General features: G+C 39.0%; 1 protein-coding gene across 1 annotated transcript in view; it reads left to right on the top strand.

The window, feature by feature from the left end:
* Nucleotides 1–18,162, top strand: part of LOC145981916 (peripheral plasma membrane protein CASK-like) — a 902,867-nt gene that overhangs the window by 619,440 nt on the left and 265,265 nt on the right. The window lies entirely within an intron of this gene.

Below are 18,162 nucleotides of genomic sequence, written 5' to 3'. Positions count from 1 at the left end.
TCTGTATGTTTGCTAATTGTGCGTTTGTATTACATTTCGCAGAATCTTTTGAAATATTTTTTTTTAGAATTTTTTTTTGGAATATTGTTTTTTCACTTAAAATTACAGCTTTTTCCCGAGAATATAATATTAAAGTACTAGTAGTAGTATATTTTAGTTTTTAAATTGCAGATGTAACTTTTAAAATGTTTTCCTTCCAAAAAATAATTTTGAAAAATCGTTTCACAGATGGCACTGTATGGAGTAGAAATACTCTTTGTTGTGAATGTTCTTTCCCTCTTCATTAATGCTACTATGTTTCGACATTTAAACCTAATCCAATAGACTTTTTAATTTTGAAAATGCAACTAAGATATTCTGACAACGTGGCAAATATTAAAATGATTTAAATCAGATTGCTTATAAGTATTCACATTTTAGTTCATTTTAAGAACGCCAACTCGTTTTTAACAGTTGTAAAAATTGATGATTCATACGGAGATACGGGTGTGTTCAAGTTCCGTTGAAGTCATTATCGTTCATCACTTAATTAAAAATGCAAATAAATAGTAATGAATATTACAGTTTTCAATGGTAAGGAGAATCAAGAACAACATTATTTATGTAGCTACTTTGATAAAGTGTGTGCATTGCATGTACTTCTTATGATTCATTTATTAAAAACAAAACACTTTTGATGCAAGTGGGCTACTTTTGTGAATTTTACTTCCTATATTTAAAGTAATGTTTGCTCATATTGAATGGTATATACTTACTTTAAAACTTGAAAAGATGTTTCGAAGAATTGTGCAGTGCTCAACACGTTATATGTACACACGAGTAGCGTAATGCAATATACAGGGTTAGTCAAAATTATGTTAACACTAATGGATTGGTTTGTCCCATTTAATGTTAACATAATTTTGACTAACCCTGTATATAGTTACGTTGCCCAGTTTTCATCACAGTAAAAACTTAACCATCACCCCATCATTGAATTATTGAACATCGTCGTCTACTGACGTCAGCATGGTTAGGTATGTTAGATTTAGTCCTCTTAGCATAAATACATTGTAGTTTTTTGTGGCTTGGCCGAAAAAGGCATTATTTTTTCTAAGAGAATTAAACTTACCAGGCCTAACCTAACAAAAGGCATTCCGCGCTGACGTCAGTAGAGGACGGTGTTCAATACGGGTGTGTGATTGGTGAGACCTCTTCGGCGATAACCTTTGACATTGGCCTCAAAAATGTTTCTTCAATTACACTACAGAAACCTTACATTTGTATCAGCTTACATCAACCTCTCAATAAACGAGAACATCAACAAATTTTAATGGACTTACAGCTTTACATCTGGCTGTTTACATCCAGCATACATTTTGATATAAATTTTACACATAAAGTTCAAATACACTTAAATACCTTCTTTTAGATAACTACATTCACTCATTGATTAAGAGAGTACATTAGTATTTTATTTTATATCAGCTTGTCTCAAAAACCAAGTATAATATCTGGTGCACACAACAATGAAGTCAAATTTGTGGGAAATGGCACATTGATTTTCGATGATCATTTGTACAAAGTCTTTCGCTTCTCTGAATCGGACATTCCAAAATAATATGATGAGCATCACCCCTTAAATTACCACAGTCACAATTTGGAGAATTTAATATGTGCGGTTTAAATAAATGATAACCTGCATGACCGCTTCTTAGTCTATTTATTAATACAATTGAATTTCTTGATCCTTTACAATTATAAAACCAAGGTTTTTTCCTAATGTGATCAACATAAGGTCGATAGCTTCTCCATAAACGAGTAACATCTATTTGTAACCGGAGAGAAACTTCCAGGTTAGTTAATAACCATTCGGCAGAATTACAGAATTTAGTCATAACAGAATATGACAGAAGTATTGCTTTTAAATTTAACATTTTAGACGTCGCATTATTGAATCACGTTGGGACATATATATATATATATAAATTGTCATGCCACTGTCGTCCATATCCAGCCATGACAGATGTTCTCTAGAATACAACAAATGGACGAGAGTATGGGGCGACGCAGAGCTTAAAGACGATATGTTGGTTCATCCTATGATGCCAGAAGTCGACAATGCCAGCCACGTACTAACAAATGCAAGTCACATCTATATTTTATACTCTCTCATTCCCTGCAGTATTGTCCGCCGAAAGAAAACATCAGATAAAAAAGAATGATTGATTTTTTCTTTTCAATTTACTTTCCCAGCAAAGATATTCTTGAATCGTAACTTTCCGGAATAGTAATTTTATTACGCGTTCCCTTTGTAGTCGAACGTGAGCAAAAACCTGCAGCTGCGAAAAGGAAGATGTGCCAAGGATCTTATCTCTCCGCAGAAGGGGCCTCTCCCCCCACGGCCCCGTCGTCGGAAACGGAAAAGCCGAAGGAATTAGACCAAAACTTCTACGTCTTCCTATTTCATGTTCTTTATGCTTTGGCCCGGATAAATTGCATGCGAATCTTTCGAATGATCGATGTTCGAATTATTCGAATGAAATATCCAGTCTATTCGAATGGATTGTGTCATTCGGATAATTGGTGTCCGATTTATTCGAATGATACGATCTTGTGAATAAACACGATACCAAGAGATGGCGTTGATCAACACGGATCAACGACAATACTCTATGCGTGCAATCTCTGGAGCAAGCGAGCGTAAACAAGCCTCTGCGCAAGTAGAGACTCGAGAAGGCTCGACCAATGAGCGCGTGAGAATGGAAGTGAATGCATGAAGAGGAACATTCGGCTGTAGCTACCAGCTGTTAGCAGAAGCGTGTTCTCCCCGCAGTCAGTTTTCCCCCAGTTCTACCGTTATGCGCGGCCTTTCTCCACAGATTCCCTGGACAAGGAACAATGCGTAATTCAAACAATGCTTTGTTCGTGTTTGGAAAAAAATGCATAACTCGAATGTTCAAGATTGTTACACACACTTTGCTACCGAACACCGTTGTATATTATATAGATGAAGGTAAAGTTCCCCGCTCAAATTGTATCGTGACTTAAGGCACATTTAGTGGATGTCGGGGCCCCAAATATTATTGATTTAGGCAGTTTTCGGATGTGCTGTGATCAGCACTATGCTCCGGCATGCTTTCATCATTCAATCTCGTCTAGAATCTTTCGTCCGGGTTCTGCTAGCAACGAGTCAGTTTTCGTGGTAGAGCGTTGATTCGGATGATACAGTTCCGACATTCAGTTAATCTAATGAAGAATCCACCTGTTTGATTAATATGTATAATTTCATCATTATGATAATAGATGTCACTTTCATTCAAGTTCCTAATACATTGGCCAAAATTAGAGTCATTCGATTACCAATTTCCAGTGATAGACTTAAATCGTATAATTTCATTGCTTTATATTCCACATGCTAGAATTATAAATAGTGAGGTAATTCGAAAGAACAAATATCCAATTCAATAGCACACCCGGTATGATGATTACTCAGATGATTGATATGATACTTAAAAACTCTATTGGAACTATGAAGATTGAATGTATAATGCGGAAAAATGTAAATGCCGACAACGTCAAATCGGGATTTCCCTGTATGTGATTTGTCTCTAGATATCCGCTTGGTAATACATGTGAAGAAGTCTGTCTCGTCTCAATATCAACAAGGCCATCTCGTGCTCCATACCTGTCACAGATGCTGCTAGTAAATAGATACGGATACATATGAGTGCATCAATATGCAATGAGAAAGATAACAAAGGAAGTCTTGCATAGGAGAGAGAGGGGAGGAGAGAGGGATGGGAGCACGAGCTGTGGTCAAGAATCATCACCACTGATTCTGGCTTCCGCTCCAGAGGAACGTAGATAAACATGATATCGTTGAAAACATCGTGACTTCATAGACATGGATCCTTTCCTACGTGTTACTTCTGATCTTTATTTTTCTGTGGATATGTTGGTATATATGTACGGCTTGTAATTTCACGTCCCATAACGTTTATATAGCGGCTACGGCTACACGCACTATATTGGATCGCTATAACAACCGTGAAAGGGATTAAGCGTGAAAGTGCAACTTTCGCGCTCAATCCGTTTGGCGCTTAATCTTTTCTCTTGTTCCGTTCGCGCTTAGTCAGTTGCGCTCTTAATTCCATGCGCACTTAATCCGTTTCGCGGTTGTTCCTTTCGAGCCTATTCCGGTTTTGAATTTTGGTTTCGCGCTTATTCGGGCGTTCATTCTTAGTTTCGCGATTAATCCGTTTCGCTGTTATTCCTTTCACGCTTATTCCGGTGTTCACTTTTGGTTTCGTGCTTAATCAATTTGGATGTCGTTCCTTTCGCGCTTATTCTGGTTTTGAATTTTGGTTTCGCGCTTATTCCCGTGTTCAATTTTGTTTTCGCGCTTAAGTTGTATCGCTGTTATTCCTTTAGCGCTTATTCCAGTGTTCAATTTTCGTTTCGCACTTAAAAACCGTGTCGATGTTGTTCTTTCGCGCTTATTCCGGTTTTGAATTTTGGTTTCGCGCTTAATCCGTTTTTCGCACTTATTCTTTTTTGAATTTTGGTTTCGCGCTTATTCTGGCGTTCACTCTTGGTTTCGCGGTTGTTCCCTTTCGCGCTTGTTCCGGTATTGCATTCTGGTTTCGTGCTTAATCCGTTTCGCTGTTATTCCTTTCACGCTTATTCCGGTGTTTAATTTTGGTTTCGTGCTTAATCCGTTTGGATGGTGTTCCTTTCGCGCTTATTTTGCTTTCGCGCTTATTCCGGTGTTCAATTTTGTTTTCGCGCGTAAGCCGTATCGCTGTTATTCCTTTCGCACTTATTCCAGTGTTCAATTTTGGTTTCGCACTTAATCCGTGTCGATGTTGTTCCTTTCGCGCTTATTCCAGTTTTGAATTTTGATTTCGCGCTTAATCCGTTTCGATGTTCCTTTCGCGCTTATTCCGGCGTTCAATTTTTTATTCGCGCTTAATCCGTTTCGCGGTTGTACCCTTTCGTGCTTAGTCCTTTTCGCGATTAATCCCTTTCGCGGTTATACCACCGCCCCACTATGTTCCTACGCGCAAGATTCCTACACAACTAATAATGGATTTCTCACAGGTCACGTGCATTGTTTACAATGGCTTCATTCCCACAGAGGACAGAGAATAGCTATCTTGAGGGCATAGCAAAGGGTTTATTGATCCTCTCTCGACTTATTCTCACCCAGCGCGTGTTCAAAGAGGATTATTGATTGACACCTACAAACATTTGCAGCCTGAACAGAGGATATCTATTCGAACTTTTTCCATTAACATTTCTCACTCTTTGATGTCCACCTTCGTCTCTGTGAGGTCGAAAACAGTATTTATTATCCTCTACGTATGCAACCACGGAAGATACATTCGCGGTTGTCACTGAAGAGGGGACGTCGCCATAAAATTTCGTTGATCATATACGAGGGTTATTTCTTAAGTAAGGTTCGTTTGCAATAGAAACGAAGTAAGTAAATGTTTTTCAAAAAAACATTAATTTTCTGTATTTACATACACTTCTCTATTTTACTACATAATTCTCTTGCCGGTTTAAACATTCATCGTAACGAACTACGGGTTTTTGGATACCCTCCTCATAGAACTCTGCCGCCTGTGATGATAACCAGTTACTCACGGTCGTTTTCACTTCTCCATCAGTGTCTAAACGCTTGTCGCCCAGGAAGGTCTTCGGATGGCAGAAGAGGTGGTAGTCGCTAGGCGCAAGGTCTGGACTGAGTGGCGGATGATCGAATACCTCTCAGCCAAAAGATTCGATCAGATCTTGAGTTTGAGCCGCAGCATTATCATGAATCAGTGCGTCACTGGCTGACAACATTCCACGCCGTTTGTTCTGGATTGCTCGACGAAGTTTTCTTAGGGTCTCACAGTAGGAAGCTGAATTAATTGTTGTTCTTTGCGGCAAAAAGTCCACTAACAATACACCCAGCCTGTCCCAAAACATAGTTGCCGTGATCTTGCGCTTTGAAAGTGTCTGTTTTGCTTTCACTTTGACCGGCTGGAGGTATTCGATCATCCGCCATACATTTCAGACCTTGCGCCTAGCAACTACCACCTCTTCCGCCATCTGAAGACCTTCCTGGGCGGCAAGCGTTTAGACACTGATGAAGTGAAAACGACCGTGAGTAACTGGCTATCATCACAGGCGGCAGAGTTCTATGAGGAGGGTATCCAAAAACTCCTAGTTCGTCACGATAAATGTTTAAACCGGCAAGCGAATTATGTAGAAAAATAGAGAAGTGTATGTAAATTCAGAAAATAAATGTTTTCTTTTTAAAAAACATTTACTTAGTTCGTTCTTATTGCAAAATGGACCTTACTTAAAAAGTAACCCTCGTATTTTCAGGTGGGATCTCGGTGGTCATACCACATAAGTTTCTCTCTTCCTTTCCCACACCCCTCTCTCTCCCCTTCATCCTCACTTTTTCTCTGCCTCTCTATCTCCACCTTTCTTTACAGCTGCTTCTCTTGTCCCCTTTCTCTTCCTCTGTGTCTCTCTTTCTTTTCATCTGATTTTCTATATTTTTGTCCACTTTTCTCTTCTTCTGTGCTTATTCTCTTTCTCATTCTCATATTTTCCTCTGTTTTCTTTATCTCTCCCTCTCTTATATTCCTTTCTCTGTTTCTTTCCATTTCTCTCTATTATAGCCCTTCTGTGCCTCTTTCTTTTACTGTCTATCTTTCCCTTTCACCAATTATGATTCTTTCTCTTTTGTCTTTTCCTTTCTTCCTTTTACGGCACTTCCTCTTCATCTCTCTTTTGCTTTCTCTTTCCCTTTCTAACTTTTATAGCGCCGTCTCTTTCTTCCTTTCTCCCTGTTATAGCCATTTCTATCTTCTATAGCCCTGCCCTCTCTCTCTCTCTTATTGTCTTCCTTTTAAAGCGATTTCTCTTTTATAGCCCTATTACTCTCTCTCTCTCTCTCTTGGTATCTCTCTTTTATAGCTCTGTCTCTTCTTTTTGCTAACTCTATTTCCCTTTCTCTCTCTCTCTCTCTTATAGCTTTGTTTATATTTTTCCTTTTCTCTGTATTTCTATATTGTCTCCTTTTCTGTCTCGTTCCCTCTCTTTTTATCCCTTTTAATGTATAATTCTGAACATTTCTAACATGCGAGACTATTTGCGTGTACTGAGAGAACGGTGGCTGACTAGTCTGATGGTAAACTGACTGAACCTGGAATTGTTGCACGCCCAAAGTTGTTTTTCATTTATGGGAATATTTTTTTGTGCTGAATCCAAATCCGCAGGGTGCAAATCTGTCGCACTCGGGGAAAATGAGGTATCACCCCTCCCCCAACGAAGCAAGCAAATGACGATATAATTGGAGCTTTCAAAGCTTACATGAAATACGTTTTCAAATTGTTTGTCACAATCGATTTCTACCTTCTTAGTATACGAGGGGTGATGAAAAAGTTCGTGGAATGCAATTTAAGGTGTCAGTTTTCAGTTTAAGAAAATTGAGTAATTTTCCTTCAAACCTCTTTTAAATTAACATAATCGATGCAAACTGTACATAAAACTACCCGGAATTGTCAAACAGCATACAAAAAGTTTTTGTAAGTTATAATTCGTAAATAACAACCATAGATAATAAATATGGACAGTACTGACCCATAGGCTAGAGGGGTGGAGGTGCCAGATGGATCTCTAAAATTATGTAATTCCTTACAGCGCTTGAAGCGGAAATTCTTAGCAGGGGAAATGCTCTTATGGTTGAACATGTTGACAATGTTATGTATGCTTTTGAAAAATTTTGCTAGCTGGGGAGATAACATCCCCGTATGCCCCCTCACTTCGAGCAATCATTCATATAAATAACAGAAGCTCCCTCCTACCTACTTAACCTGAAACTTGCCAAGTGTCAAATCGAGTTCTATTGTTTCCTATACTACTGTGCTATAAGGGCTAGAACGAGGCCAGTTAATTTCAATTTCCTGGGAACAATTTCAAATTATTCCAAGAGGAAGGGTTGGAGATATTCATAGGTCCAATGTGTAGAAAGGAGATTGTCACCGCAGTAGCTGCCACTTGTCAGGGGCGAAATTTTAAATAATGACAAAACTATAGTGTTAGCTTTAAATCTCGTCTCTTTAAAAGAAATTCTATATTCATATTTTACAAATTCATGCCTTTATCATAACTCCCCAGTAAAACGGGAGTTTCACACGGCAGCCATATTGATGACGCCATATTGAAATGTCTCCAAGTCTGACAGAGTGGCACCCGATGGAATGTGTACAAATAGAGCAATAAAACATTTGGTGTACGTAATTTCCAGGTTTACCCAAAATTTCGCCTTTTGTTAAAAGACTGTGATGACTTTTTCTGTAGAAAGATCATATTAAAAGCGATAGTGTAGTATCATGTTTGGAGGGACACTGTTACGGTAAAATCACGATTTAACCCCCCCTCCTCTTTCGTCAAAAAGTGTATAGCCTATTATTATCATCCATCCAAAGCCTTAATGATATAATTAGCTTCTTAAATAAGTATGTATTCGCACCACCTTCTTCTGCTTCCTTCAGTATGTATCCGTAGCGCAGTATTGTCTTTTTATTATCCCACAAAAAATAAGTGCTACTGGCAATCATGAATTTGTGCTGCATGAATGCATATATAGATGATAAAAGTACTGTTTTTCAAGGTCTGAAAGAGAAAACGTTAGTGAGAAAAATGGTGTCTTGATATTTATGTAAAATGAAAATTTTGTGGTATTGTCGAGCATAGAAATCAGTTAGGCTATGTAAATAAATATATAAATGTTTTAAGCGTTTTGAAATGTGTGTTGACTATATACTGCTTACAGGTATTACTGAAGGTCAGAATTATCTAGCCTTTCGTTCATAATCACAAGTACAGAACGTAGGTTTCCACAAATTTGAACTTGTTCTATTTAATACTCGAATTTTAAAAAATAGTTTTGAAGTGTTGAAATTTACAGTGACTCAGTTTGACAGTTAACTAATATTCTCAAATCTGATAAGAAATATTCCTTGCTTAGTTTATTGCCTTTCAAACCATGCTCACTTGATGTGCAATCTTCATTTTTGGTATCGCCAACATTCTTTTTAAAGCACTCTTTATTGTGCTACCATCTAGCAGCGTACCGTGTAATTAATTAACCGTGATGGAGAATGAACCGTTTTAAACGACAGTGCCATATTACCCTGAAGTGCCTTAATTTTCTTTTGCCCGCACCAAAAATTTAATAGCCCCATGATATCAGGGTTCTTGTGGGGGAACGGTTAGAGGTACCTATATTAGTTCGTTGCCTCTTAGCTGGCAGCGCATTTTTGCATGAGCCCGCAACAATGGGGAAATTTCAAGTAACAATAACTTCAAAGCATTATTGTTAATGGAAACCTTCATAGCATTTCAGGCTGAAATGAGCCGTAAAGGGTATTAAAGAGAGTGAAACTCAAATTTCCTGTGTAAAAGGAATAAGGGTAAACGATAGGGGAGGAGGTATTCACTGGAGGTTCCTTGTTTTAATGGAGCGACGTGTGGTTCAGTGGCGTACTCAACGGAGCAGTCGGGGATCAGTCAGTCCCCATTTTTTTTGTCGGCCTTTTCTTAATCAAATGGGGAAATATAATTGACTATGTCTGTGAGCAACGAGTTACTTCCAACGTAGTTAAAGTAACAGTTACTTTTGGAGAAAAGATACTGTAACTGGTTTATTTTTGCAGTGAGTAAACTCTCAGCCACTCATTGCAAAAATGCAACTAACGGGTGAGCAAAAGGTAACTGTGTACCTACACTACGCTTCATTACGCAGAGAAAAACTTCCCTTTCTTGATGGTTGTTGGTACATAAGGACATGGACAGTTGGTTAGTAAGGCACTCATTGTTGTCAGTCACTCATTGTTGTTTCTTCAGTTGTTTCTTCGGAGCGTGATCTTGCAAAGCGTGGAACTGCATTAGCAATGGTTTTGTTACTTGAAGCTCGTGTGTTTCTGGTGGAACAAGTCTTTCGACATGGAGGTGAATATACGGAAGAAGTGCGAAATAAGTTTATGGAAAGGTTTCCTGATACAGATCCACCACATCGTAATGCAGTGCGGCGGTTGATTGAAAAATTTCGCAAAACGGGATAAGTGAAGAATGCGCCGGAATCAGGCAGGTCACGAGTTCCAACAGAGGACAAATTACAGGACATTTCGATTAGAATAGGACAAGGCCCAAAGAAGTCAATTCGTCAATTGTCACAGCAAGGGAGCGTGTCGTACGGCAGCGTAAGAACCGCACTGGAAAAGCACTTATATTCACACCCCTACAAAATAACAGTAGTGCAAAATCTTGAAGACAGGAAACACGACAAGCGTGTTGAGTATTGCCAGTGGTTCAGAGACTAACCATTGCCAATACAGTTCCGCGCCTTGCAAGATTACGCTCCGAAGAAACAACAATGAGTGACTGACAAAAATGAGTGTCTTACTAACCAACTGTCCATGTCCATCAAGAAAGGGAAGTTTTTCTTTGCGTAATGAAGCATAGTGTAGGTGCACACTTACCTTTTGCTCACCCGGTAGTTACATATGTTTTCTCTTACTTTTTCAGGTAATGAGTAACGAAAGTAATAGTTACTTTTATACATTTGAACAGTAATAAACAAAATTATGGTTAACAGTTTTGCGTCAAATAATTTTTCAAGTTTTTACTTTGAATATTCTCACTTCTATATTTTCATATTTATACATATCAGGGACACACACAATGATACATCGATCCCTTACACAACATTCGAACGTATAAACTCTGTCTTTGAACCGCGATACAATACCTACTCCGACATATAGGCCAGTAAATCACAATATATGAATTGTAAATTGAAGCCAACCTCCGTGGCGAAATGGTTAGCGCAACGCGTTACGACGCCGGGCCTCCAGGCTTCGAATCCCGACCTGGGCAGAAGTATTATTTGTGAGTGTGCATTATCAATTTCATAATATCAACACTCATCATCATCGTCGCAATTAGCCAAAAGTGACAGAAAAGCGACACTAAATAATGAAATTCAAGTGAAATGAATTGCAAATCTGCGTATAGATGGCGCAATAGGTATGACAATCCCGTAATAACAAGAGTCAAGTAAGAAATTGCACAACTTCAATTCAGTGCTTCAATCAATTACACCATAAGACATTTTGTTTCTTCTGGATAATTAGCCATGTACACAACAAAATATTTTATCGAGTTTTTAAGAAACACGTTCTACCTATATAATTTATAGTTTAATTCTATTATAGTAAAAACAATAAGTTGCTGACCAAGGCAGTTTATTAAGATAAAAACACTTAACACGTAACGTTTCAACCCTGTATCAGGGTCTTCCTCAGACGAAGAACTAAACTAAAATGATCTTCGTCTGAGGAAGACTTTGATACAGGGTTGAAACGTTACGTGTTAAGTGTTTTTATCTTAATAAACTGCCTTGGTCAGCAACTTATTGGTTTTAATATGGAAACAAGGCTTAATTATATTACAATCTATTATAGTATTCTTAATTTTACAGAGAATACACGTGAGATGGTACCTTTTTAAACACAAAGATAAAGATGTTAAAAACGTGTTAAAGTACATGTTTCTCAGTGCTTTGTATGAAAAACACATTTCTACTTCGACTTTATCAATTTGAACCGTTGATGTTGTTAGAATCCTTCTTGTTTTACAAACGGTATTGAGACAGAACGAGACTCTGTAGTCTTGTCTACTCTCGTGAATCGTTCTCATGATCAGTCTCGCCCGTGTCTCAAAACATCTCGGTTATTCTTCTCGCATCGCACTTGCGTGGAACAACACCTTACCCATTTATAAATAGTCTCACCACTACTGGCAAGCCCAGGGTTCAGTTCCCAGTGGATGCACATTGCATATTGGTTCTTATACGACTGTAAACTGTAGGTCCAGTCCCGATTAGCCTTTCTGCGAATAAAGTGAACCTAAAACAACAATTGAAACCAAATTGTCTGACTACTAATCGGGATTTTTTCGGTGTAAAATCGGATCTTAACTGGGTGCAATTTCCTTCGTCGGGAATCGAACCCGGGACCTCTTGTTTGCAAGCCGACAGCATTACCACTACGCCATCTGGGAGCCTCTGTCTTTAAATCCTAGACGAGATCAACGATGACGTCGTTGCCTTGCAACCAGGGGATTCCAGGTTCGATACCCGCTACACACACATAATAGTTCGAATCTCACTTTAAACTGTAGGTCCAGTCCCGATTAGCTTTTGGGTGCATAAAGTGGACTTTCAAACAAACAAACAAACCTGTCTTGTTTCATTACCAGACTCTCTTCTCGAGAAATCTCAGCGCATCTCCGAGGCGGAGTGGCTATCATATTGCGCTACAACAACAGGGGTCTCGGGTTCGAATCCCGGCCTGGGCATGGTTGTTCTTTGTAAGTGTCCATCAATTTCATCACATCAGCACTCATCCTTATCTTTGCCATTAGCCAAAATGGCAGAAAAAAGAAGTAGTGTAACCAAATCAATCAATCAATCTAGGAAACTCATATCGTTCTATTCTCGAAATTTGAGACTAGACAGTTACGCCCCTGCTTGCAGATACGAATGTGCTGAAGCGCATCCTCTCTTGCCTCCAGTGCACAACAAAGCGTAGAAATCAATACCCTTTATACATGGCTTTGCCTGGTCCTTTAACTTAACCAAGTTTTATCCATCATCTTAAATTCTCGGAGATACCGAAAGATCGCACGAGTGGACATAAAGTAAGGAACCCGTATCTAATCTTTCAGACGATTAGTGTCGTAAAAAGGGAAGCATTGCTCTAGCACCAAAACCTCAACTGCGGCGCAAGTATTCTGGCTGTGGAGAAACTCGAAAGTTTGGTATGAGGAACTTAGTAGTCCGGCCCTGGAAGTCCGGAATTCCTCCACATCCATTTCCCGAGATTGCTTCTGGCGTTGCATTGTTCTCAGGCTTCCTCCGTGAACTGAATCTTTACGTCACCGACACTGGTTCCAGGCCTTCCAGACATCCTGGGAAAAGAATTAGGACGAATCGCTGGAAGTCAATGAGATGGAGGGAAAGTGAAAAGTTACTTGCCGCGTCCCCCAGAAAATGAAGATGAATGTATCGTTTGTCAAGAAGTTCGGAAGATTCGGCGCTTTTTGAAACCTACAGCCGAGTTTTGCTGAAATTTGTGTGATGCCGAGATGATGGTGAGGGCTGAAATAAGGCAGAGGCTCTCCTTTTTGTTTCTATTTTGCTAAGTCATCACAATCATTGTGATGGAAGGCTCATTGTACAGTTGATGGATTTACTAAGAAGTTCTTGTATCGGAGTTTTATTAAAGTTATGATAGGATTAGCAAACGGATTTTTGTTTGACTAACATTAATCCAGAAATAAGTAACAATGGTTCGACTGATGTTAGTCGAAAAAGTGGTCGATAATGGTTTGTCCGTTGTTAAAAAGTAATCCATAATGGAACGTTCGCTGTTAGTCGAGAAAGTAGTCGATCAATGGTTCGACTGTTGTTAGTCGAGAAAGTAGTCGATCAATGGTTCGACTGTCGTTAGTCGAGAATGTAGTCGATCAATGGTTCGACCGTTGTTACAAGTAGTTGAAAAAGTAGTCGATCAATGGTTCGACCTTTGTTAGTCTAGAAAGTAGTCGAGCAATGGTTCGACTGTTGTTAGTCTAGAAAGTAATCGATAATGGAACGTTCGTTGTTAGTCGAGAAAGTAGTCGATCAATGGTTCGACCTTTGTTAGTTGAAAAAGTAGTCGATCAATGGTTCGACCGTTGTTAGTTGAAAAAGTAGTCGATCAATGGTTCGACCGTTGTTAGTCCAGAAAGTAATCGAACAATGGTTCGACCGTTGTTAGTCTAGAAAGTAGTCGATCAATGGTTCGACTGTTGTTAGTTGAAAAAGTAGTCGATTAATGGTTCGACCGTTGTTAGTTGAAAAAGTAGTCGATCAATGGTTCGACCGTTGTTAGTTGAAAAAGTAGTCGATCAATGGTTCGACCGTTGTTAGTTGAGAAAGTAGTCGATCAATGGTTCGACTGTTGTTAGTTGAAAAAGTAGTCGATCAATGGTTCGATCGTTGTTAGTCTAGAAAGTAATCGATCAATGGTTCGATGTTGTTAGTCTAGAAAGTAGTCGATCAATGGTTCGACTGTTGTTAGTTGAAAAAGTAGTCGATCAATGGTTCGACCGTTGTTAGTTGAGAAAGTAGTCGATCAATGGTTCGACCGTTGTTAGTTGAAAAAGTAGTCGATCAATGGTTCGACCGTTGTTAGTTGAAAAAGTAGTCGATCAATGGTTCGACTGTTGTTAGTCTAGAAAGTAATCGATAATGGAACGTTCGTTGTTAGTCGAGAAAGTAGTCGATCAATGGTTCGACCTTTGTTAGTTGAAAAAGTAGTCGATCAATGGTTCGACCGTTGTTAGTTGAAAAAGTAGTCGATCAATGGTTCGACCGTTGTTAGTCCAGAAAGTAATCGAACAATGGTTCGACCGTTGTTAGTCTAGAAAGTAGTCGATCAATGGTTCGACTGTTGTTAGTTGAAAAAGTAGTCGATTAATGGTTCGACCGTTGTTAGTTGAAAAAGTAGTCGATCAATGGTTCGACCGTTGTTAGTTGAAAAAGTAGTCGATCAATGGTTCGACCGTTGTTAGTTGAGAAAGTAGTCGATCAATGGTTCGACTGTTGTTAGTTGAAAAAGTAGTCGATCAATGGTTCGACCGTTGTTAGTTGAGAAAGTAGTCGATCAATGGTTCGATCGTTGTTAGTCTAGAAAGTAATCGATCAATGGTTCGATGTTGTTAGTCTAGAAAGTAGTCGATCAATGGTTCGACTGTTGTTAGTTGAAAAAGTAGTCGAACAATGGTTCGACCGTTGTTAGTCCAGAAAGTAATCGAACAATGGTTCGACCGTTGTTAGTCCAGAAAGTAATCGAACAATGGTTCGACCGTTGTTAGTCCAGAAAGTAATCGAACAATGGTTCAACCTTTGTTAGTGTAGAAAGTAATCGATAATGGAACGTTCGTTGTTAGTTGAAAAAGTAGTCGATCAATTGTTCCAGTGTTGTTAATCGAAAAAGTAGTCGATCAATGGTTCGAGTGTTGTTAGTTGAAAAAGTAGTCGATCAATGGTTCGACCGTTGTTAGTTGAAAAAGTAGTCGATCAATGGTTCGACTGTTGTTAGTCGAAAAAGTAGTCTATAATGGTTCGTCCGTTGTTAGTTGAAAAATTAGTCTATCAGTGGTTAGACCTTTTTTAGACAAATAAGTTTTCGATCAATGATTCGACCGTTTTTTGTCGAAAAATTTAGTCGGCAAATGGTCCGACTAATGTCAGTGGAATATTGTTTACCGATTTTTCCTTTCGACTAATGATTTATTAGTGGATATTTGAAATTAATTGATGGTGCTGTGATTAATTTTATGTCTTTGTAAGCATAAGATATGGGGGTACAGAGTTTAAACGGACTCCTCACATATTGCTTTTGCCTGGCAGCTTCGACGGAAAGCAGAGAGATCAATGAGTTTCTACCCCGTGACCTTCCACTCTGGCCTAGAAAAAGTGCATAATTAGGTGTCAGACTGACCCGTGGTTTTTTGCTACTTTTACCCCATCGCTGACGCCTTCGATTACCAAACTTTGGATTCTTGAGTTTCAAACGGTCTACTCGATACTTTTTTCGCACGGAACCAGCGAAGATGGGAACCGCTGTGTCTCTGGCAGCGCCACTGCAAATGTTCCGAGGATCTAATGAATAGTAGATCTGACCAAGGACTGGAGAAAAATTCAAATGCAAAGAGCAGCTCTGTAAGATCCTGAGATACTCGCTTCCGTGTGAGGCGTTATATCTGTTGCCTATACGGCGGTAGTAAGGATGCCATTGGAAATTTGCTATTAAAATCCACTTATCGCCGTAGAGTTAGGCAACACACGCAACGCCTTGCAGGAAAGCTAGTATTCCAGGATCTAGGTGTCCCATCTTTATTGTCTGTGACTGTACAAACCACCGACATTTTATTTGCGCCCTTCGATATTTTCTTCTTATTCCAGGGTTTGTGAAATTTACATGCTACAAATTTAAATCAAGAAACAAATAGTTTTTTTTAAAAAAAAAAGTTTAAGTGTATTAAAGACTATTTCGTTACGTTTTAGTGCTTGAAGAACATATAAACGTACTATTACTACTACTTTTGGACACAGAAAATTCGAGCTGTGTGCTACCAGAACATAAAAGCCTGCAAGTAAAAGAACAAAAACCGTTAAGAATAATTATTAAAATAAATAATACACTGTGCAGTACGTTCTCAGTAGAAAAAATTGGAATTTAAATTATTAATCTTCACTTGAAGAAATGGCATAGCACATTATTCTAAGTAAAATTTTAAACATATTTATAAACGCGACTGATATTTCAGTACGGAAATAATTTGAATTTAACTTTTCTTGATTTCAATGAATTCAAATCGTCAACAAGGGTCGAGCAATACATTGTATGTTTTCCTTCTCCCCTTACCTCGACGAAGTCTAAACTTCTCCATAGCATTTTCTGACATGTTTTTGGAGTTCCAGGCTCCAGCCCCCCTAGCCTGGCCCCCGCTCAATAGTCTATGCCCTCCTCCCCAAAGACTGCGCCTATGATTCCCACCTTCTGTTTATAGGTTTATTTTCAAGTGCTTGTGTGATCCATACCACATATCCCTCACACTGAGCCACACCCACATGTAGTGAAATGCATGTCTCACGCCCAACTTTGTGGGACTCGTAATAACATCTGTAATGGGGTCATATATCACGTTGTTTATTCTTCCCGGCAGCCTTTGCGCCAAGCGAGAAATGCAGTTTTCAGGAAAACGCTGTCGTTTTTACTATTTCGCGCGAAATTACCTTGGGGACAATAACCAGTCTTATCCTTTACCCACGTGCTCAGTCTGTCAGTGTCTTGTGGATATTACGTTCCCAATTTAGCTAGGAGCAGAATTTCCCCACCTTCACAAGAATAGTTTCTTGCATCGGCCCGTTGCTAGAGTAGAGCCACAATTTTGCAGGTTATGAACAGGCCCGGATTTATACAGGGTGTCCCAGTACAACATCGACACTTTTATAGCGCTTAGAGGGCATGAAAAGGAACAACTTTTCTTAGTGACGTTTTGCTTGTTGAAGTCTCGTTTTTATGCTGCGAGCCTTCCGAAAATGACATTTTCTATCCTGTATCTATGCAGACAAGAGATACAAATTCAAAGTTACCACTGCTATGTATGTTTGTATCGGATAATGTACTCAAAGGGGATAATACCCTGCGGAAACAGTATCATGCCAGCAGGATCCTACAGGCAGGAGTTTTTGCATGTATGGTCATCCATGCTTTGAATATTACTGACTAAACTGAACACTGTCGTATGTAATTTAAGGCTTTTAACATATTATATAATGCAACTGAATGAAAGTAATACTTGATATAATATTACTGATTACAGTGCTAGAAAAACTAGAACACACGTGCCAAGACAACGCCACAGGTGAAGAGTGTGATGATGGAGAAGTGATCGTGAAGTGAAGATGATGACAGTGAGTGTAGTTAGTGCACATAATATGCTGATGCGAAAACTTTGTACACTCAAATCCTTCCGTATGCGCTGCCATCACAGTTCATGCATGTAGTGTAATTTCACCATAGTTGGCAACATAACGTCGCAATTCTCAAGATCATCCATAGTTGGCAACTCTGTTCTTATAGCTCAAGCAGCAGAGGTTTACTGTAAAAGAAATATACAGCGTTATATAGAACCAAAACCTAAACGCAATATGCATTGTACACCCAACGGCGAAAGAAAAGTAAGCAAATTGTCTATCACCATTTTCATTCAGTCCGTTTTCCACAATGTGATGATCATGAATTGAAGTAGAAACGTCAATAGGCAGAGGACTTCATCTGCTTTGTATAAACAGAAATTCATTCCTTAAAACAACACAGGGTGTGGAATAAAGAGTAATGAAAATGGTGATGGACAATTTGCCTACTATTATCTTTGCCGTTAGCTGTACGGAGCATACAGGTGGGATGTAAGTTTTCATGTCTGCAGTTTTCCGTGACCGGGTGACGTTGCGTCAGGTAAGCAAATGTAACAGAAATTACCAGCACATGATCAGTT

The sequence above is a fragment of the Lepisma saccharinum genome, chromosome 30 (assembly GCF_977018435.1).
Source record: "Lepisma saccharinum chromosome 30, izLepSacc3.1, whole genome shotgun sequence".
In the NCBI taxonomy this organism is placed as follows: domain Eukaryota; kingdom Metazoa; phylum Arthropoda; class Insecta; order Zygentoma; family Lepismatidae; genus Lepisma; species Lepisma saccharinum.
The sequence above is the reverse complement of the archived record's forward strand: the minus strand, read 5'-3'. Positions and strand labels throughout refer to the sequence as shown.